Raw genomic sequence first — 15,545 nt, 5'->3', positions numbered from 1 at the left:
TCATGCTCTACCAAATGCGCTAGCCGGGCAGACAGCACCCGTTTCAGTTTGCTTCACCCCGTGTGTTCATGGTCAGAAAGCTTAAGTCAAAGAGCGAAGGAGAACAAGGCGAAGAAAGATTGGAAAAATATCCGTGTAACATGAGAACAGATCGGTAAAAATAGGACTGCCCAACGTGGGGCTCGAACCTACGACCTTGAGATTAAAACCCTCATGCTCTATGGACTGAGCTAGCTGGGCAGACGGCCCCCGTTTATGTTGCGTCACCCCGTCCGTTCGTGGTCAAAAAGTTTAGGTCAAAGAGCGAAGGAGAGGGAGGCGAAGAAAGATTGGAAAACAATCCGTGTAATAAGAGAACAGATCAATAAAAAATGCAGCGCCCAACGTGGGGCTTTAACCCACGACCCTGAGATTAACATTTTCATGCTCTACTGACGGAGCTAGCTGGGCGGACAGTACGCGTTTCAGTTTGCGTCCCCTTGTGCGTTCATGGTCATAAAGCTTAAGTCACAGAGCGAAAGAGAGGAAGGCGAAAGAAGATTGGAAAACAATCCGTGTAACATGGGCACAGATCAGTAAAAAAATGCAGCGCCCAACGTGGGGCTCGAACCCACGGCCCTGAGATTATTAGTCTCATGCTCTACCGACTGAGCTAGCCGGGCGGACAGTACCCGTTTCAGTTTGTGTCATTTCGTGCGTTCATGGTCAGAAAGATTAGGTCAAAGAGTGAAGGAGAGGAAGGTAATAAAGAATAGAAAACAATCCGTGTAACATGGGAACAGATCAGTAAAAAAACCAGCGCCCAACGTTGGGCTCGAACCCACGACGCTGAGATTAAAAGTCTCATGCTCTACCGCCTGAGCTAGCCGGGCAGACAGCACCTGTTTCAGTTTGCGTCCCCCCGTGCGTTCATGGTCAGAAAGCTTAAGTCAAAGAGCGAAGGAGAAGAAGGCGAAAAAGATTGGAAAACAATCCGTGTAACATGAGAACAGATCGGTAAAAAAGCAGTGCCCAACGTGGGGTTCGAACCTACGACCTTGAGAATAAAAGCCTCATGCTCTATGGACTGAGCTAGCTGGGCAGACGGTCCCCGTTTATTTTGCGTCACCCCGTCCGTTCATGGTCAAAAAGTTTAAGTCAAAGAGCGAAGGAGAGGGAGGCGAAGAAAGATTGGAAAACAATCCGTGTAATATGGTAACAGATCAATAAAAAATGCAGCGCCCAACGTGGGGCTTTAACCCACGACCCTAAGATTAAAAGTCTCATGCTCTACCGACTGAGCTAGTCGGGCGGATAGTACGCGTTTCAGTTTGCGTCATCCTGTGCGTTCATGGTCAGAAAGCTTAAGTCACAGAGCGAAAGAGAGGAAGGCGAAGGAAGATTGGAAAACAATCCGTGTAACTTAGGAACAGATAAATAAAAAAATGCAGCGCCCAACTTAGGGCTTGAACCAACGACTCTGAGATTGAAAGTCTCATGCTCTGGCGACTAAGCTAGCCGGGCGGACAGTACCCGTTTCAGTTTGCGTCATCTCGTGTGTTCATGGTCAGAAAGCTTAAGTCACAGAGCGAAAGAGAGGAAGGCGAAGGAAGATTGGAAAACAATCCGTGTAACATGGGAACAGATGAGTAAAAAAATGCAGCGCCCAACTTGGGGCTGGTACCAACGACTCTGATATAAAAGCCTCATGCTCTACCAACTGGGCTAGCCGGGCAGACAGCACCCGTTTCAGTTTGCTTCACCCCGTGTGTTCATGGTCAGAAAGATTAAGTCAAAAAGCGAAGGAGAGGAAGGCGAAGAAATATTGGAAAACAATTTCTGTAACATGGCAACAGATCAGTAAAAAGTTCAGCGCCCAACGTGGGGCTCGAACCCACGACCCTGAGATTAAAAGTCTCATGCTCTACCGACTGAGCTAGCCGGGCCGACAGTACCCGTTTCAGTTTGCGTAATCCTGTGCGTTCATGGTCAGAAAGCTCAATTCACAGAGCGAAAGAGAGGAAGGCGCAAGAAGATTGGAAAACAATCCGTGTACTATGGGCACAGATCAGTAAAAAAGTGCAGCGCCCAACGTGGGGCTCAAACCCGCTGCCCTGAGATTATTAGTCTCATGCTCTACCGACTGAGCTAGCCGGGCGGACAGTACCCGTTTCAGTTTTGGTCATCTCGTGCGTTCATGGTCAGAAAGATGAAGTCAAAGAGTGAAGGAGAGGATAGTAAGAAAGATTAGAAAACAATTTCTGTAACATGGCAACAGATTAGTAAAAAAATTCAGCGCCCAACGTTTGACTCGAACCCACGACCCTGAGATTAAAAGTCTCATGCTCTACCGACTGAGCTAGCCGGGCGGACTGTACCCGTTTCAGTTTGTGTCATCTCGTGCGTTCATGGTCAGAAAGATTAAGTCAAAGAGTGAAGGAGAGGAAGGTAAGAAAGATTAGAAAACAATTCCTGTAACATGGCAACAGATTAGTAAAAAAAACCAGCGCCCAACGTGGGGCTCGAACCCACGACCCTGAGATTAAAAGTCTCATGCTCTACCGACTGAGCTAGCCGGGCAGACAGCACCTGTTTCAGTTTGCGTCCCCCCGTGCGTTCATGGTCAGAAAGCTTAAGTCAAAGAGCGAAGGAGAAGAAGGCGAAGAAAGATTGGAAAAATATCCGTGTAACATGAGAAATGATCGGTAAAAAAAGGAGTGCCCAACGTGGGGCTCGAACTTACGACCTTGAGATTAAAAGCCTCATGCTCTATGGACTGAGCTAGCTTGGCAGACGGCCCCCGTTTATGTTGCGTCACCCCGTCCATTCGTGGTCAAAAAGTTTAAGTCAAAGACCGAAGGAGAGGGAGGCGAAGAAAGATTGGAAAACAATCCGTGTAATAAGGGAACAGATCAATAAAAAATGCAGCGCCCAACGTGGGGCTTTAACCCACGACCCTGATATTAAAATTTTCATGCTCTACCGACTGAGCTAGCTGGGCGGACAGTACGCGTTTCAGTTTGCGTCCCCTTGTGCGTTCATGGTCATAAAGCTTAAGTCACAGAGCGAAAGAGAGGAAGGCGAAAGAAGATTGGAAAACAATCCGTGTAACATGGGCACAGATCAGTAAAAAAATTCAGCGCCCAACGTGGGGCTCGAACCCACGACCCTGAGATTAAAAGTCTCATGCTCTACCGACTGAGCTAGCCGGGCGGACAGTACCCGTTTCAGTTTGCGTAATCTTTTGCGTTCATGGTCAGAAAGATTAAGTCAAAGAGTGAAGGAGAGGATAGTAAGAAAGATTAGAAAACAATTTCTGTAACATGGCAACAGATTAGTAAAAACATTCAGCGCCCAACGTTTGACTTGAACCCACGACCCTGAGATTAAAAGTCTCATGCTCTACCGACTGAGCTAGCCGGGCGGACAGTACCCGTTTCAGTTTGTGTCATCTCGTGCGTTCATGGTCAGAAAGATTAAGTCAAAGAGTGAAGGAGAGGAAGGTAAGAAAGATTAGAAAACAATTCCTGTAACATGGCAACAGATTAGTAAAAAAACCAGCGCCCAACGTGGGGCTCGAACCCACGACCCTGAGAATAAAATTTTCATGCTCTACCGACTGAGCTAGCCGGGCAGACAGCAACCGTTTCAGTTTGCTTCACGCCGTGTGTTCATGGTCAGAAAGAATAAATCAAAGAGCGAAGGAGAGGAAGGTAAAGAAAGAGTGGAAAACAATTACTGTAACATGGCAACAGATTAGTAAAAAAAACCAGCGCCCAACGTGGGGCTTTAACCCACGACCCTGAGATTAAAACTTTCATGCTCTACCGACTGAGCTAGCTGGGCGGACAGTACGCGTTTCAGTTTGCGTCCCCTTGTGCGTTCATGGTTATAAAGCTTAAGTCACAGAGCGAAAGAGAGGACGGCGAAAGAAGATTGGAAAACAATCCGTGTAACATGGGCACAAATCAGTAAAAGAATGCAGCGCCCAACGTGGGGCTCGAACCCACGGCACTGAGATTATTAGTCTCATGCTCTACCGACTGAGCTAGCCGGGCGGACAGTACCCGTTTCAGTTTGTGTCATCTCGAGCGTTCATGGTCAGAAAGATTAAGTCAAAGAGTGAAGGAGAGGAAGGTAAGAAAGATTAGAAAACAATTCCTGCAACATGGCAACAGATTAGTAAAAAAATACTGCGCCCAACGTTTGGCTCGAACCGACGACCCTGAGATTAAAAGTTTCATGCTCTACCGACTGAGCTAGCCGGGCAGACAGCAACCGTTTCAGTTTGGTTCACCCCGTGTGTTAATGGTCAGAAAGATTAAGTCACAGAGCGAAAGAGAGGAAGGCGAAGGAAGATTGGAAAACAATCCGTGTAACTTGGGAACAGATAAATGAAAAAATGCAGCGCCCAACTTAGGGCTTGAACCCACGACCCTGAGATTAAATGTCTCATGCTCTACCGACTGAGCTAGCTGGGCAGACAGAAACCGTTTCAGTTTGCCTCACCCCGTGTGTTCATGGTCAGAAAGATTAAATCAAAGAGCGAAGGAGAGGAAGGTAAAGAAAGTGTGGAAAACAATTCCTGTAACATGGGAACAGATCAGTGGAAAAATTCAGCGCCTAACGTGGGGCTCGAACCCACGACCCTGAGATTAAAAGTCTCATGCTCTACCGACTGAGCTAGCCGGGCGGACAGTACGTGTTTCAGTTTGCGTCATCCCGTGCGTTCATGGTCAGAAAGCCTAAGTCACAGAGCGAAAGAGAGGAAGGCGAAGGAAGATTGGAAAACAATACGTGTAACATGGGAATAGATGAGTAAAAAAATGCAGCGCCCAACTTGGGGCTGGTACTATCGACTCTGATATAAAAGCCTCATGCTCTACCAACTGCGCTAGCCGGGCAGACAGCACCCGTTTCAGTTTGCTTCACCCCGTGTGTCATGGTCAGAAAGATTAAGTCAAAAAGCGAAGGAGAGGAAGGCGAAGAAATATTGGAAAACAATTCCTGTAACATGGCAACAGATCAGTAAAATGTTCAGCGCCCAACGTGGGGCTCGAACCCACGACCCTGAGATTAAAAGTCTCATGCTGTACCGACTGAGCTAGCCGGGCCAACAGTACCCGTCTCAGTTTGCGTAATCCTGTGCGTTCATGGTCAGAAAGCTCAATTCACAGAGCGAAAGAGAGGAAGGCGCAAGAAGATTGGAAAACAATCCATGTACTATGGGCACAGATCAGTAAAAAAGTGCAGCGCCCAACGTGGGGCTCGAACCCGCGGCCCTGAGATTATTAGTCTCATGCTCTACCGACTGAGCTAGCCGGGCGGACAATACCCGTCTCAGTTTGCGTAATCTCGTGCGTTCATGGTCAGAACGATTAAGTCAAAGAGTGAAGGAGAGGAAGGCGAAGAAAGATTGGAAAACAATCCGTGTAACATGGGAACAGATCAGTAAAAAAAATCAGCGCCCAACGTTTGACTCGAACCCACGACCCTGAGATTAAAAGTCTCATGCTCTACCGAGTGAGCTAGCCGGGCGGACAGTACCCGTTTCAGTTTGTGTCATCCTGTGCGTTCATGGTCAGAAAGATTAAGTCAAAGAGTGAAGGAGAGGAAGGTAAGAAAGATTAGAAAACAATTCCTGTAACATGGCAACAGATTAGCAAAAAAAACCAGCGCCCAACGTGGGGCTCGAACCCACGACCCTGAGATTAAAAGTCTCATGCTCTACCGACTGAGCTAGCCGGGCAGACAGCACCTGTTTCAGTTTGCGTCCCCCCGTGCGTTCATGGTCAGAAAGCTTAAGTCAAAGAGCGAAGGAGAAGAAGGCGAAGAAAGATTGGAAAAATATCCGTGTAACATGAGAACAGATCGGTAAAAAAAGGAGTGCCCAACGTGGGGCTCGAACCTACGACCTTGAGATTAAAAGCCTCATGCTCTATGGACTGAGCTAGCTGGGCAGACGGCCCCCGTTTATGTTGCGTCACCCCGTCCGTTCGTGGTCAAAAAGTTTAAGTCAAAGACCGAAGGAGAGGGAGGCGAAGAAAGATTGGAAAACAATCCGTGTAATAAGGGAACAGATCAATAAAAAATGCAGCGCCCAACGTGGGGCTCGAACCCACGACCCTGAGATTAAAAGTCTCTTGCTTTACCGACTGAGCTAGCCGGGCGGACAGTACGTGTTTCAGTTTGCGTCACCCCGTGCGTTCATGGTCAGAAAGCTTAAGTCACAGAGCGAAAGAGAGGAAGGCGAAGAAAGATTGAAAAACAATCCCTGTAACATGAGAACAGATCGGTAAAAAAAGCAGTGCCCAACGTGGGGCTCGAACCTACGACCTTGTGATTAAAAGTCTCATGCTCTATGGACTGAGCTAGCTGGGCAGACGGCCCCCATTTATGTTGCGTCACCCCGTCCGTTCATGGTCAAAAAGTTTAAGTCAAAGAGCGAAGGAGAAGGAGGCGAAGAAAGATTGGAAAACAATCCGTGTAATATGGGAACAGATCAATAAAAATGCAGCGCCCAACGTGGGGCTCAAACCCACGACCCTGAGATTAAAAGTCTCATGCTCTACCGACTGAGCTAGCCGGGCGGACAGTACGTGTTTCAGTTTGCGTCATCCTGTGCGTTCATGGTCAGAAAGCTTAAGTCACAGAGCGAAAGAGAGGAAGGCGAAGGAAGATTGGAAAACAATCCGTGTAACTTAGGAACAGATAAATAAAAAAATGCAGCGCCCAACTTAGGGCTTGAACCAACGACTCTGAGATTGAAAGTCTCATGCTCTGGCGACTAAGCTAGCCGGGCGGACAGTACCCGTTTCAGTTTGCGTCATCTCGTGTGTTCATGGTCAGAAAGCTTAAGTCACAGAGCGAAAGAGAGGAAGGCGAAGGAAGATTGGAAAACAATCCGTGTAACATGGGAACAGATGAGTAAAAAAATGCAGCGCCCAACTTGGGGCTGGTACCAACGACTCTGATATAAAAGCCTCATGCTCTACCAACTGGGCTAGCCGGGCAGACAGCACCCGTTTCAGTTTGCTTCACCCCGTGTGTTCATGGTCAGAAAGATTAAGTCAAAAAGCGAAGGAGAGGAAGGCGAAGAAATATTGGAAAACAATTTCTGTAACATGGCAACAGATCAGTAAAAAGTTCAGCGCCCAACGTGGGGCTCGAACCCACGACCCTGAGATTAAAAGTCCATGCTCTACCGACTGAGCTAGCCGGGCCGACAGTACCCGTTTCAGTTTGCGTAATCCTGTGCGTTCATGGTCAGAAAGCTCAATTCACAGAGCGAAAGAGAGGAAGGCGCAAGAAGATTGGAAAACAATCCGTGTACTATGGGCACAGATCAGTAAAAAAGTGCAGCGCCCAACGTGGGGCTCAAACCCGCTGCCCTGAGATTATTAGTCTCATGCTCTTCCGACTGAGCTAGCCGGGCGGACAGTACCCGTTTCAGTTTTGGTCATCTCGTGCGTTCATGGTCAGAAAGATGAAGTCAAAGAGTGAAGGAGAGGATAGTAAGAAAGATTAGAAAACAATTTCTGTAACATGGCAACAGATTAGTAAAAAAATTCAGCGCCCAACGTTTGACTCGAACCCACGACCCTGAGATTAAAAGTCTCATGCTCTACCGACTGAGCTAGCCGGGCGGACTGTACCCGTTTCAGTTTGTGTCATCTCGTGCGTTCATGGTCAGAAAGATTAAGTCAAAGAGTGAAGGAGAGGAAGGTAAGAAAGATTAGAAAACAATTCCTGTAACATGGCAACAGATTAGTAAAAAAAACCAGCGCCCAACGTGGGGCTCGAACCCACGACCCTGAGATTAAAAGTCTCATGCTCTACCGACTGAGCTAGCCGGGCAGACAGCACCTGTTTCAGTTTGCGTCCCCCCGTGCGTTCATGGTCAGAAAGCTTAAGTCAAAGAGCGAAGGAGAAGAAGGCGAAGAAAGATTGGAAAAATATCCGTGTAACATGAGAAATGATCGGTAAAAAAAGGAGTGCCCAACGTGGGGCTCGAACTTACGACCTTGAGATTAAAAGCCTCATGCTCTATGGACTGAGCTAGCTTGGCAGACGGCCCCCGTTTATGTTGCGTCACCCCGTCCATTCGTGGTCAAAAAGTTTAAGTCAAAGACCGAAGGAGAGGGAGGCGAAGAAAGATTGGAAAACAATCCGTGTAATAAGGGAACAGATCAATAAAAAATGCAGCGCCCAACGTGGGGCTTTAACCCACGACCCTGATATTAAAATTTTCATGCTCTACCGACTGAGCTAGCTGGGCGGACAGTACGCGTTTCAGTTTGCGTCCCCTTGTGCGTTCATGGTCATAAAGCTTAAGTCACAGAGCGAAAGAGAGGAAGGCGAAAGAAGATTGGAAAACAATCCGTGTAACATGGGCACAGATCAGTAAAAAAATTCAGCGCCCAACGTGGGGCTCGAACCCACGACCCTGAGATTAAAAGTCTCATGCTCTACCGACTGAGCTAGCCGGGCGGACAGTACCCGTTTCAGTTTGCGTAATCTTTTGCGTTCATGGTCAGAAAGATTAAGTCAAAGAGTGAAGGAGAGGATAGTAAGAAAGATTAGAAAACAATTTCTGTAACATGGCAACAGATTAGTAAAAACATTCAGCGCCCAACGTTTGACTTGAACCCACGACCCTGAGATTAAAAGTCTCATGCTCTACCGACTGAGCTAGCCGGGCGGACAGTACCCGTTTCAGTTTGTGTCATCTCGTGCGTTCATGGTCAGAAAGATTAAGTCAAAGAGTGAAGGAGAGGAAGGTAAGAAAGATTAGAAAACAATTCCTGTAACATGGCAACAGATTAGTAAAAAAAACCAGCGCCCAACGTGGGGCTCGAACCCACGACCCTGAGATTAAAAGTCTCATGCTCTACCGACTGATCTAGCCGGGCAGACAGCACGTGTTTCAGTTTGCGTCCTCCCGTGCGTCCATGGTCAGAAAGCTTAAGTCAAAGAGCGAAGGAGAAGTAGGCGAAGAAAGATTAGAAAACAATCCGTGTAACATGAGAACAGATCGGTAAAAAAAGCAGTGCCCAACGTGGGGCTCGAACCTACGACCTTGAGATTAAAAGCCTCATGCTCTATGGACTGAGCTAGCTGGGCAGACGGCCCCCGTTTATGTTGCGTCACAGCGTCCGTTCGTGGTCAAAACGTTTAAGTCAAAGAGCGAAGGAGAGGGAGGCGAAGAAAGATTGGAAAACAATCCGTGTAATAAGGGAACAGATCAATAAAAATGCAGCGCCCAACGTGGGGCTTTAACCCACGACCCTGAGAATAAAATTTTCATGCTCTACCGACTGAGCTAGCCGGGCAGACAGCAACCGTTTCAGTTTGCTTCACCCCGTGTGTTCATGGTCAGAAAGAATAAATCAAAGAGCGAAGGAGAGGAAGGTAAAGAAAGAGTGGAAAACAATTACTGTAACATGGCAACAGATTAGTAAAAAAAACCAGCGCCCAACGTGGGGCTTTAACCCACGACCCTGAGATTAAAACTTTCATGCTCTACCGACTGAGCTAGCTGGGCGGACAGTACGCGTTTCAGTTTGCGTCCCCTTGTGCGTTCATGGTTATAAAGCTTAAGTCACAGAGCGAAAGAGAGGACGGCGAAAGAAGATTGGAAAACAATCCGTGTAACATGGGCACAAATCAGTAAAAGAATGCAGCGCCCAACGTGGGGCTCGAACCCACGGCACTGAGATTATTAGTCTCATGCTCTACCGACTGAGCTAGCCGGGCGGACAGTACCCGTTTCAGTTTGTGTCATCTCGAGCGTTCATGGTCAGAAAGATTAAGTCAAAGAGTGAAGGAGAGGAAGGTAAGAAAGATTAGAAAACAATTCCTGCAACATGGCAACAGATTAGTAAAAAAATACTGCGCCCAACGTTTGGCTCGAACCGACGACCCTGAGATTAAAAGTTTCATGCTCTACCGACTGAGCTAGCCGGGCAGACAGCAACCGTTTCAGTTTGGTTCACCCCGTGTGTTAATGGTCAGAAAGATTAAGTCACAGAGCGAAAGAGAGGAAGGCGAAGGAAGATTGGAAAACAATCCGTGTAACTTGGGAACAGATAAATGAAAAAATGCAGCGCCCAACTTAGGGCTTGAACCCACGACCCTGAGATTAAATGTCTCATGCTCTACCGACTGAGCTAGCCGGGCAGACAGAAACCGTTTCAGTTTGCCTCACCCCGTGTGTTCATGGTCAGAAAGATTAAATCAAAGAGCGAAGGAGAGGAAGGTAAAGAAAGTGTGGAAAACAATTCCTGTAACATGGGAACAGATCAGTGAAAAAATTCAGCGCCTAACGTGGGGCTCGAACCCACGACCCTGAGATTAAAAGTCTCATGCTCTACCGACTGAGCTAGCCGGGCGGACAGTACGTGTTTCAGTTTGCGTCATCCCGTGCGTTCATGGTCAGAAAGCCTAAGTCACAGAGCGAAAGAGAGGAAGGCGAAGGAAGATTGGAAAACAATCCGTGTAACATGGGAATAGATGAGTAAAAAAATGCAGCGCCCAACTTGGGGCTGGTACTATCGACTCTGATATAAAAGCCTCATGCTCTACCAACTGCGCTAGCCGGGCAGACAGCACCCGTTTCAGTTTGCTTCACCCCGTGTGTCATGGTCAGAAAGATTAAGTCAAAAAGCGAAGGAGAGGAAGGCGAAGAAATATTGGAAAACAATTCCTGTAACATGGCAACAGATCAGTAAAATGTTCAGCGCCCAACGTGGGGCTCGAACCCACGACCCTGAGATTAAAAGTCTCATGCTGTACCGACTGAGCTAGCCGGGCCAACAGTACCCGTCTCAGTTTGCGTAATCCTGTGCGTTCATGGTCAGAAAGCTCAATTCACAGAGCGAAAGAGAGGAAGGCGCAAGAAGATTGGAAAACAATCCATGTACTATGGGCACAGATCAGTAAAAAAGTGCAGCGCCCAACGTGGGGCTCGAACCCGCGGCCCTGAGATTATTAGTCTCATGCTCTACCGACTGAGCTAGCCGGGCGGACAATACCCGTCTCAGTTTGCGTAATCTCGTGCGTTCATGGTCAGAACGATTAAGTCAAAGAGTGAAGGAGAGGAAGGCGAAGAAAGATTGGAAAACAATCCGTGTAACATGGGAACAGATCAGTAAAAAAATCAGCGCCCAACGTTTGACTCGAACCCACGACCCTGAGATTAAAAGTCTCATGCTCTACCGACTGAGCTAGCCGGGCGGACAGTACCCGTTTCAGTTTGTGTCATCCTGTGCGTTCATGGTCAGAAAGATTAAGTCAAACAGTGAAGGAGAGGAAGGTAAGAAAGATTAGAAAACAATTCCTGTAACATGGCAACAGATTAGCAAAAAAAACCCGCGCCCAACGTGGGGCTCGAACCCACGACTCTGAGATTAAAAGTCTCATGCTCTACCGACTGAGCTAGCCGGGCAGACAGCACCTGTTTCAGTTTGCGTCCCCCCGTGCGTTCATGGTCAGAAAGCTTAAGTCAAAGAGCGAAGGAGAAGAAGGCGAAGAAAGATTGGAAAAATATCCGTGTAACATGAGAACAGATCGGTAAAAAAAGGAGTGCCCAACGTGGGGCTCGAACCTACGACCTTGAGATTAAAAGCCTCATGCTCTATGGACTGAGCTAGCTGGGCAGACGGCCCCCGTTTATGTTGCGTCACCCCGTCCGTTCGTGGTCAAAAAGTTTAAGTCAAAGACCGAAGGAGAGGGAGGCGAAGAAAGATTGGAAAACAATCCGTGTAATAAGGGAACGGATCAATAAAAAATGCAGCGCCCAACGTGGGGCTTTAACCCACGACCCTGAGATTAAAATTTTCATGCTCTACCGAGTGAGCTAGCTGGGCGGACAGTACGCGTTTCAGTTTGCGTCCCCTTGTGCGTTCATGGTCAGAAAGATTAAGTCAAAGAGTGAAGGAGAGGAAGTTAAGAAAGATTAGAAAACGATTCCTGTAGCTTAGGAAACGATCAGTAAAAAAATTCAGCGCCCAACGTGGGGCTCGAACCCACGACCCTGAGATTAAAAGTCTCATGCTTTACCGACTGAGCTAGCCGGGCGGACAGTACGTGTTTCAGTTTGCGTCACCCCGTGCGTTCATGGTCAGAAAGCTTAAGTCACAGAGCGAAAGAGAGGAAGGCGAAGAAAGATTGAAAAACAATCCCTGTAACATGAGAACAGATCGGTAAAAAAAGCAGTGCCCAACGTGGGGCTCGAACCTACGACCTTGTGATTAAAAGTCTCATGCTCTATGGACTGAGCTAGCTGGGCAGACGGCCCCCATTTATGTTGCGTCACCCCGTCCGTTCATGGTCAAAAAGTTTAAGTCAAAGAGCGAAGGAGAAGGAGGCGAAGAAAGATTGGAAAACAATCCGTGTAATATGGGAACAGATCAATAAAAATGCAGCGCCCAACGTGGGGCTCAAACCCACGACCCTGAGATTAAAAGTCTCATGCTCTACCGACTGAGCTAGCCGGGCGGACAGTACGTGTTTCAGTTTGCGTCATCCTGTGCGTTCATGGTCAGAAAGCTTAAGTCACAGAGCGAAAGAGAGGAAGGCGAAGGAAGATTGGAAAACAATCCGTGTAACTTAGGAACAGATAAATAAAAAAATGCAGCGCCCAACTTAGGGCTTGAACCAACGACTCTGAGATTGAAAGTCTCATGCTCTGGCGACTAAGCTAGCCGGGCGGACAGTACCCGTTTCAGTTTGCGTCATCTCGTGTGTTCATGGTCAGAAAGCTTAAGTCACAGAGCGAAAGAGAGGAAGGCGAAGGAAGATTGGAAAACAATCCGTGTAACATGGGAACAGATGAGTAAAAAAATGCAGCGCCCAACTTGGGGCTGGTACCAACGACTCTGATATAAAAGCCTCATGCTCTACCAACTGGGCTAGCCGGGCAGACAGCACCCGTTTCAGTTTGCTTCACCCCGTGTGTTCATGGTCAGAAAGATTAAGTCAAAAAGCGAAGGAGAGGAAGGCAAAGAAATATTGGAAAACAATTTCTGTAACATGGCAACAGATCAGTAAAAAGTTCAGCGCCCAACGTGGGGCTCGAACCCACGACCCTGAGATTAAAAGTCTCATGCTCTACCGACTGAGCTAGCCGGGCCGACAGTACCCGTTTCAGTTTGCGTAATCCTGTGCGTTCATGGTCAGAAAGCTCAATTCACAGAGCGAAAGAGAGGAAGGCGCAAGAAGATTGGAAAACAATCCGTGTACTATGGGCACAGATCAGTAAAAAAGTGCAGCGCCCAACGTGGGGCTCAAACCCGCTGCCCTGAGATTATTAGTCTCATGCTCTACCGACTGAGCTAGCCGGGCGGACAGTACCCGTTTCAGTTTTGGTCATCTCGTGCGTTCATGGTCAGAAAGATGAAGTCAAAGAGTGAAGGAGAGGATAGTAAGAAAGATTAGAAAACAATTTCTGTAACATGGCAACAGATTAGTAAAAAAATTCAGCGCCCAACGTTTGACTCGAACCCACGACCCTGAGATTAAAAGTCTCATGCTCTACCGACTGAGCTAGCCGGGCGGACTGTACCCGTTTCAGTTTGTGTCATCTCGTGCGTTCATGGTCAGAAAGATTAAGTCAAAGAGTGAAGGAGAGGAAGGTAAGAAAGATTAGAAAACAATTCCTGTAACATGGCAACAGATTAGTAAAAAAAACCAGCGCCCAACGTGGGGCTCGAACCCACGACCCTGAGATTAAAAGTCTCATGCTCTACCGACTGAGCTAGCCGGGCAGACAGCACCTGTTTCAGTTTGCGTCCCCCCGTGCGTTCATGGTCAGAAAGCTTAAGTCAAAGAGCGAAGGAGAAGAAGGCGAAGAAAGATTGGAAAAATATCCGTGTAACATGAGAAATGATCGGTAAAAAAAGGAGTGCCCAACGTGGGGCTCGAACTTACGACCTTGAGATTAAAAGCCTCATGCTCTATGGACTGAGCTAGCTTGGCAGACGGCCCCCGTTTATGTTGCGTCACCCCGTCCATTCGTGGTCAAAAAGTTTAAGTCAAAGACCGAAGGAGAGGGAGGCGAAGAAAGATTGGAAAACAATCCGTGTAATAAGGGAACAGATCAATAAAAAATGCAGCGCCCAACGTGGGGCTTTAACCCACGACCCTGATATTAAATATTTCATGCTCTACCGACTGAGCTAGCTGGGCGGACAGTACGCGTTTCAGTTTGCGTCCCCTTGTGCGTTCATGGTCATAAAGCTTAAGTCACAGAGCGAAAGAGAGGAAGGCGAAAGAAGATTGGAAAACAATCCGTGTAACATGGGCACAGATCAGTAAAAAATTGCAGCGCCCAACGTGGGGCTCGAACCCATGGCCCTGAGATTAAAAGTCTCATGCTCTACCGAATGAGCTAGCCGGGCAGACGGCAACCGTTTGAGTTTGGTTCACCCCGTGTGTTAATGGTCAGAAAGATTAAGTCAAAGAGCGAAGGAGAAGAAGTCAAAGAAAGATTGGAAAACGATTCCTGTAACATAGGAAACGATCAGTAAAAAAATTCAGCGCCCAACGTGGGGCTCGAATCACGACCCTGAGATTAAAAGTCTCATGCTCTACCGACTGAGCTAGTCGGGCGGACAGTACGTGTTTCAGTTTGCGTCATCCCGTGCGTTCATGGTCAGAAAGCTTAAGTCACAGAGCGAAAGAGAGGAAGGCGAAGGAAGATTGGAAAACAATCCGTGTAACTTGGGAACAGATAAATAAAAAAATGCAGCGCCCAACTTAGGGCTTGAACCCACGACCCTGAGATTAAATATCTCATGCTCTACCGACTGAGCTAGCCTGACAGACAGCAACCGTTTCAGTTTGCTTCACCCCGTGTGTTCATGGTCAGAAAGATTAATTCAAAGAGCGAAGGAGAGGAAAGTAAAGAAAGTGTGGAAAACATTTCCTGTAACATGGAAACAGATCAGTGAAAAAATTCAGCGCCCAACGTGGGGCTCGAACCCAAGACCCTGAGAATAAAAGTCTCATGCTCTACCGACTGAGCTAGCCGGGAAGACAGGCCCTGTTTCAGTTTGTGTCACCCCATGCGTTCACGGTCAGAAAGTTTAAGTCAAAGAGCGAAGGAGAGGAAGGCGAAGAAAGATTGGAAAACAATCCGTGTAACATGAGAACAGATCGGTAAAAACAGCAGTGCCCAACGTGGGGCTCGAACTTACGACCTTGAGATTATATGTCTCATGCTCTATGGACCTAGCTAGGTGGGCAGACGGCCCCCATTTATGTTGCGTCACCCCGTCCGTTCATGGTCAAAAAGTTTAAGTCAAAGAGCGAAGGAGAAGGAGGCGAAGAAAGATTGGAAAACAATCCGTGTAATATGGGAAAAGATCAATAAAAAATGCAGCGCCCAACATGGGGCTCAAACCCACGACCCAGAGATTAAAAGTCTCATGCTCTACCGACTGATCTAGCCGGGCGCACAGTACGCGTTTCAGTTTGCGTCATCCCGTGCGTTCATGGTCAGAAAGCTTAAGTCACAGAGCGAAAGAGAGGAAGGCGAAGGAAGATTGGAAAACAATCCGTGTAAC

At 47.7% G+C, this 15,545-nt stretch overlaps 1 protein-coding gene and 59 non-coding genes across 60 annotated transcripts in view; all 60 read right to left on the bottom strand.

The window, feature by feature from the left end:
* The window catches only part of LOC119176671 (unextended protein), a 418,752-nt gene that overhangs the window by 251,280 nt on the left and 151,927 nt on the right, over positions 1–15,545 (bottom strand). The window lies entirely within an intron of this gene.
* Positions 168–240, bottom strand: TRNAK-UUU (transfer RNA lysine (anticodon UUU)). The gene has a single exon. It is a non-coding gene; the product is annotated as a tRNA-Lys (tRNA).
* On the bottom strand, positions 590–662 carry TRNAI-AAU (transfer RNA isoleucine (anticodon AAU)). The gene has a single exon. It is a non-coding gene; the product is annotated as a tRNA-Ile (tRNA).
* TRNAK-UUU (transfer RNA lysine (anticodon UUU)) lies at positions 800–872 on the bottom strand. The gene has a single exon. It is a non-coding gene; the product is annotated as a tRNA-Lys (tRNA).
* Positions 1,009–1,081, bottom strand: TRNAK-UUU (transfer RNA lysine (anticodon UUU)). Its single transcript has one exon. It is a non-coding gene; the product is annotated as a tRNA-Lys (tRNA).
* TRNAK-UUU (transfer RNA lysine (anticodon UUU)) lies at positions 1,219–1,291 on the bottom strand. The gene has a single exon. It is a non-coding gene; the product is annotated as a tRNA-Lys (tRNA).
* On the bottom strand, positions 1,853–1,925 carry TRNAK-UUU (transfer RNA lysine (anticodon UUU)). The gene has a single exon. It is a non-coding gene; the product is annotated as a tRNA-Lys (tRNA).
* On the bottom strand, positions 2,065–2,137 carry TRNAI-AAU (transfer RNA isoleucine (anticodon AAU)). Its single transcript has one exon. It is a non-coding gene; the product is annotated as a tRNA-Ile (tRNA).
* TRNAK-UUU (transfer RNA lysine (anticodon UUU)) lies at positions 2,276–2,348 on the bottom strand. Its single transcript has one exon. It is a non-coding gene; the product is annotated as a tRNA-Lys (tRNA).
* TRNAK-UUU (transfer RNA lysine (anticodon UUU)) lies at positions 2,487–2,559 on the bottom strand. The gene has a single exon. It is a non-coding gene; the product is annotated as a tRNA-Lys (tRNA).
* On the bottom strand, positions 2,908–2,980 carry TRNAK-UUU (transfer RNA lysine (anticodon UUU)). The gene has a single exon. It is a non-coding gene; the product is annotated as a tRNA-Lys (tRNA).
* Positions 3,120–3,192, bottom strand: TRNAK-UUU (transfer RNA lysine (anticodon UUU)). Its single transcript has one exon. It is a non-coding gene; the product is annotated as a tRNA-Lys (tRNA).
* Positions 3,331–3,403, bottom strand: TRNAK-UUU (transfer RNA lysine (anticodon UUU)). The gene has a single exon. It is a non-coding gene; the product is annotated as a tRNA-Lys (tRNA).
* TRNAK-UUU (transfer RNA lysine (anticodon UUU)) lies at positions 3,541–3,613 on the bottom strand. The gene has a single exon. It is a non-coding gene; the product is annotated as a tRNA-Lys (tRNA).
* Positions 3,753–3,825, bottom strand: TRNAK-UUU (transfer RNA lysine (anticodon UUU)). The gene has a single exon. It is a non-coding gene; the product is annotated as a tRNA-Lys (tRNA).
* On the bottom strand, positions 3,965–4,037 carry TRNAI-AAU (transfer RNA isoleucine (anticodon AAU)). The gene has a single exon. It is a non-coding gene; the product is annotated as a tRNA-Ile (tRNA).
* Positions 4,176–4,248, bottom strand: TRNAK-UUU (transfer RNA lysine (anticodon UUU)). The gene has a single exon. It is a non-coding gene; the product is annotated as a tRNA-Lys (tRNA).
* On the bottom strand, positions 4,388–4,460 carry TRNAK-UUU (transfer RNA lysine (anticodon UUU)). Its single transcript has one exon. It is a non-coding gene; the product is annotated as a tRNA-Lys (tRNA).
* TRNAK-UUU (transfer RNA lysine (anticodon UUU)) lies at positions 4,600–4,672 on the bottom strand. Its single transcript has one exon. It is a non-coding gene; the product is annotated as a tRNA-Lys (tRNA).
* Positions 5,021–5,093, bottom strand: TRNAK-UUU (transfer RNA lysine (anticodon UUU)). Its single transcript has one exon. It is a non-coding gene; the product is annotated as a tRNA-Lys (tRNA).
* Positions 5,233–5,305, bottom strand: TRNAI-AAU (transfer RNA isoleucine (anticodon AAU)). The gene has a single exon. It is a non-coding gene; the product is annotated as a tRNA-Ile (tRNA).
* TRNAK-UUU (transfer RNA lysine (anticodon UUU)) lies at positions 5,445–5,517 on the bottom strand. Its single transcript has one exon. It is a non-coding gene; the product is annotated as a tRNA-Lys (tRNA).
* Positions 5,656–5,728, bottom strand: TRNAK-UUU (transfer RNA lysine (anticodon UUU)). Its single transcript has one exon. It is a non-coding gene; the product is annotated as a tRNA-Lys (tRNA).
* On the bottom strand, positions 5,867–5,939 carry TRNAK-UUU (transfer RNA lysine (anticodon UUU)). The gene has a single exon. It is a non-coding gene; the product is annotated as a tRNA-Lys (tRNA).
* On the bottom strand, positions 6,077–6,149 carry TRNAK-UUU (transfer RNA lysine (anticodon UUU)). The gene has a single exon. It is a non-coding gene; the product is annotated as a tRNA-Lys (tRNA).
* On the bottom strand, positions 6,288–6,360 carry TRNAK-UUU (transfer RNA lysine (anticodon UUU)). Its single transcript has one exon. It is a non-coding gene; the product is annotated as a tRNA-Lys (tRNA).
* Positions 6,497–6,569, bottom strand: TRNAK-UUU (transfer RNA lysine (anticodon UUU)). The gene has a single exon. It is a non-coding gene; the product is annotated as a tRNA-Lys (tRNA).
* TRNAK-UUU (transfer RNA lysine (anticodon UUU)) lies at positions 7,131–7,202 on the bottom strand. Its single transcript has one exon. It is a non-coding gene; the product is annotated as a tRNA-Lys (tRNA).
* TRNAI-AAU (transfer RNA isoleucine (anticodon AAU)) lies at positions 7,342–7,414 on the bottom strand. Its single transcript has one exon. It is a non-coding gene; the product is annotated as a tRNA-Ile (tRNA).
* On the bottom strand, positions 7,553–7,625 carry TRNAK-UUU (transfer RNA lysine (anticodon UUU)). Its single transcript has one exon. It is a non-coding gene; the product is annotated as a tRNA-Lys (tRNA).
* On the bottom strand, positions 7,764–7,836 carry TRNAK-UUU (transfer RNA lysine (anticodon UUU)). The gene has a single exon. It is a non-coding gene; the product is annotated as a tRNA-Lys (tRNA).
* TRNAK-UUU (transfer RNA lysine (anticodon UUU)) lies at positions 8,185–8,257 on the bottom strand. Its single transcript has one exon. It is a non-coding gene; the product is annotated as a tRNA-Lys (tRNA).
* TRNAK-UUU (transfer RNA lysine (anticodon UUU)) lies at positions 8,397–8,469 on the bottom strand. The gene has a single exon. It is a non-coding gene; the product is annotated as a tRNA-Lys (tRNA).
* On the bottom strand, positions 8,608–8,680 carry TRNAK-UUU (transfer RNA lysine (anticodon UUU)). The gene has a single exon. It is a non-coding gene; the product is annotated as a tRNA-Lys (tRNA).
* Positions 8,819–8,891, bottom strand: TRNAK-UUU (transfer RNA lysine (anticodon UUU)). Its single transcript has one exon. It is a non-coding gene; the product is annotated as a tRNA-Lys (tRNA).
* On the bottom strand, positions 9,030–9,102 carry TRNAK-UUU (transfer RNA lysine (anticodon UUU)). Its single transcript has one exon. It is a non-coding gene; the product is annotated as a tRNA-Lys (tRNA).
* Positions 9,239–9,311, bottom strand: TRNAK-UUU (transfer RNA lysine (anticodon UUU)). The gene has a single exon. It is a non-coding gene; the product is annotated as a tRNA-Lys (tRNA).
* Positions 9,451–9,523, bottom strand: TRNAK-UUU (transfer RNA lysine (anticodon UUU)). Its single transcript has one exon. It is a non-coding gene; the product is annotated as a tRNA-Lys (tRNA).
* On the bottom strand, positions 9,663–9,735 carry TRNAI-AAU (transfer RNA isoleucine (anticodon AAU)). Its single transcript has one exon. It is a non-coding gene; the product is annotated as a tRNA-Ile (tRNA).
* On the bottom strand, positions 9,874–9,946 carry TRNAK-UUU (transfer RNA lysine (anticodon UUU)). The gene has a single exon. It is a non-coding gene; the product is annotated as a tRNA-Lys (tRNA).
* On the bottom strand, positions 10,086–10,158 carry TRNAK-UUU (transfer RNA lysine (anticodon UUU)). Its single transcript has one exon. It is a non-coding gene; the product is annotated as a tRNA-Lys (tRNA).
* Positions 10,298–10,370, bottom strand: TRNAK-UUU (transfer RNA lysine (anticodon UUU)). Its single transcript has one exon. It is a non-coding gene; the product is annotated as a tRNA-Lys (tRNA).
* TRNAK-UUU (transfer RNA lysine (anticodon UUU)) lies at positions 10,719–10,791 on the bottom strand. Its single transcript has one exon. It is a non-coding gene; the product is annotated as a tRNA-Lys (tRNA).
* On the bottom strand, positions 10,931–11,003 carry TRNAI-AAU (transfer RNA isoleucine (anticodon AAU)). Its single transcript has one exon. It is a non-coding gene; the product is annotated as a tRNA-Ile (tRNA).
* On the bottom strand, positions 11,142–11,214 carry TRNAK-UUU (transfer RNA lysine (anticodon UUU)). Its single transcript has one exon. It is a non-coding gene; the product is annotated as a tRNA-Lys (tRNA).
* TRNAK-UUU (transfer RNA lysine (anticodon UUU)) lies at positions 11,353–11,425 on the bottom strand. The gene has a single exon. It is a non-coding gene; the product is annotated as a tRNA-Lys (tRNA).
* On the bottom strand, positions 11,564–11,636 carry TRNAK-UUU (transfer RNA lysine (anticodon UUU)). The gene has a single exon. It is a non-coding gene; the product is annotated as a tRNA-Lys (tRNA).
* TRNAK-UUU (transfer RNA lysine (anticodon UUU)) lies at positions 11,774–11,846 on the bottom strand. The gene has a single exon. It is a non-coding gene; the product is annotated as a tRNA-Lys (tRNA).
* Positions 11,985–12,057, bottom strand: TRNAK-UUU (transfer RNA lysine (anticodon UUU)). The gene has a single exon. It is a non-coding gene; the product is annotated as a tRNA-Lys (tRNA).
* On the bottom strand, positions 12,196–12,268 carry TRNAK-UUU (transfer RNA lysine (anticodon UUU)). The gene has a single exon. It is a non-coding gene; the product is annotated as a tRNA-Lys (tRNA).
* Positions 12,405–12,477, bottom strand: TRNAK-UUU (transfer RNA lysine (anticodon UUU)). The gene has a single exon. It is a non-coding gene; the product is annotated as a tRNA-Lys (tRNA).
* Positions 13,039–13,111, bottom strand: TRNAK-UUU (transfer RNA lysine (anticodon UUU)). The gene has a single exon. It is a non-coding gene; the product is annotated as a tRNA-Lys (tRNA).
* On the bottom strand, positions 13,251–13,323 carry TRNAI-AAU (transfer RNA isoleucine (anticodon AAU)). The gene has a single exon. It is a non-coding gene; the product is annotated as a tRNA-Ile (tRNA).
* Positions 13,462–13,534, bottom strand: TRNAK-UUU (transfer RNA lysine (anticodon UUU)). Its single transcript has one exon. It is a non-coding gene; the product is annotated as a tRNA-Lys (tRNA).
* On the bottom strand, positions 13,673–13,745 carry TRNAK-UUU (transfer RNA lysine (anticodon UUU)). Its single transcript has one exon. It is a non-coding gene; the product is annotated as a tRNA-Lys (tRNA).
* TRNAK-UUU (transfer RNA lysine (anticodon UUU)) lies at positions 14,094–14,166 on the bottom strand. The gene has a single exon. It is a non-coding gene; the product is annotated as a tRNA-Lys (tRNA).
* On the bottom strand, positions 14,306–14,378 carry TRNAK-UUU (transfer RNA lysine (anticodon UUU)). Its single transcript has one exon. It is a non-coding gene; the product is annotated as a tRNA-Lys (tRNA).
* On the bottom strand, positions 14,518–14,589 carry TRNAK-UUU (transfer RNA lysine (anticodon UUU)). Its single transcript has one exon. It is a non-coding gene; the product is annotated as a tRNA-Lys (tRNA).
* TRNAK-UUU (transfer RNA lysine (anticodon UUU)) lies at positions 14,941–15,013 on the bottom strand. The gene has a single exon. It is a non-coding gene; the product is annotated as a tRNA-Lys (tRNA).
* TRNAK-UUU (transfer RNA lysine (anticodon UUU)) lies at positions 15,362–15,434 on the bottom strand. The gene has a single exon. It is a non-coding gene; the product is annotated as a tRNA-Lys (tRNA).

This window comes from Rhipicephalus microplus, chromosome X (assembly GCF_043290135.1).
Source record: "Rhipicephalus microplus isolate Deutch F79 chromosome X, USDA_Rmic, whole genome shotgun sequence".
In the NCBI taxonomy this organism is placed as follows: Eukaryota; Metazoa; Arthropoda; class Arachnida; order Ixodida; family Ixodidae; genus Rhipicephalus; species Rhipicephalus microplus.
Note: the sequence above shows the minus strand (reverse complement) of the source record. Positions and strands in the feature narration are given on the sequence as shown.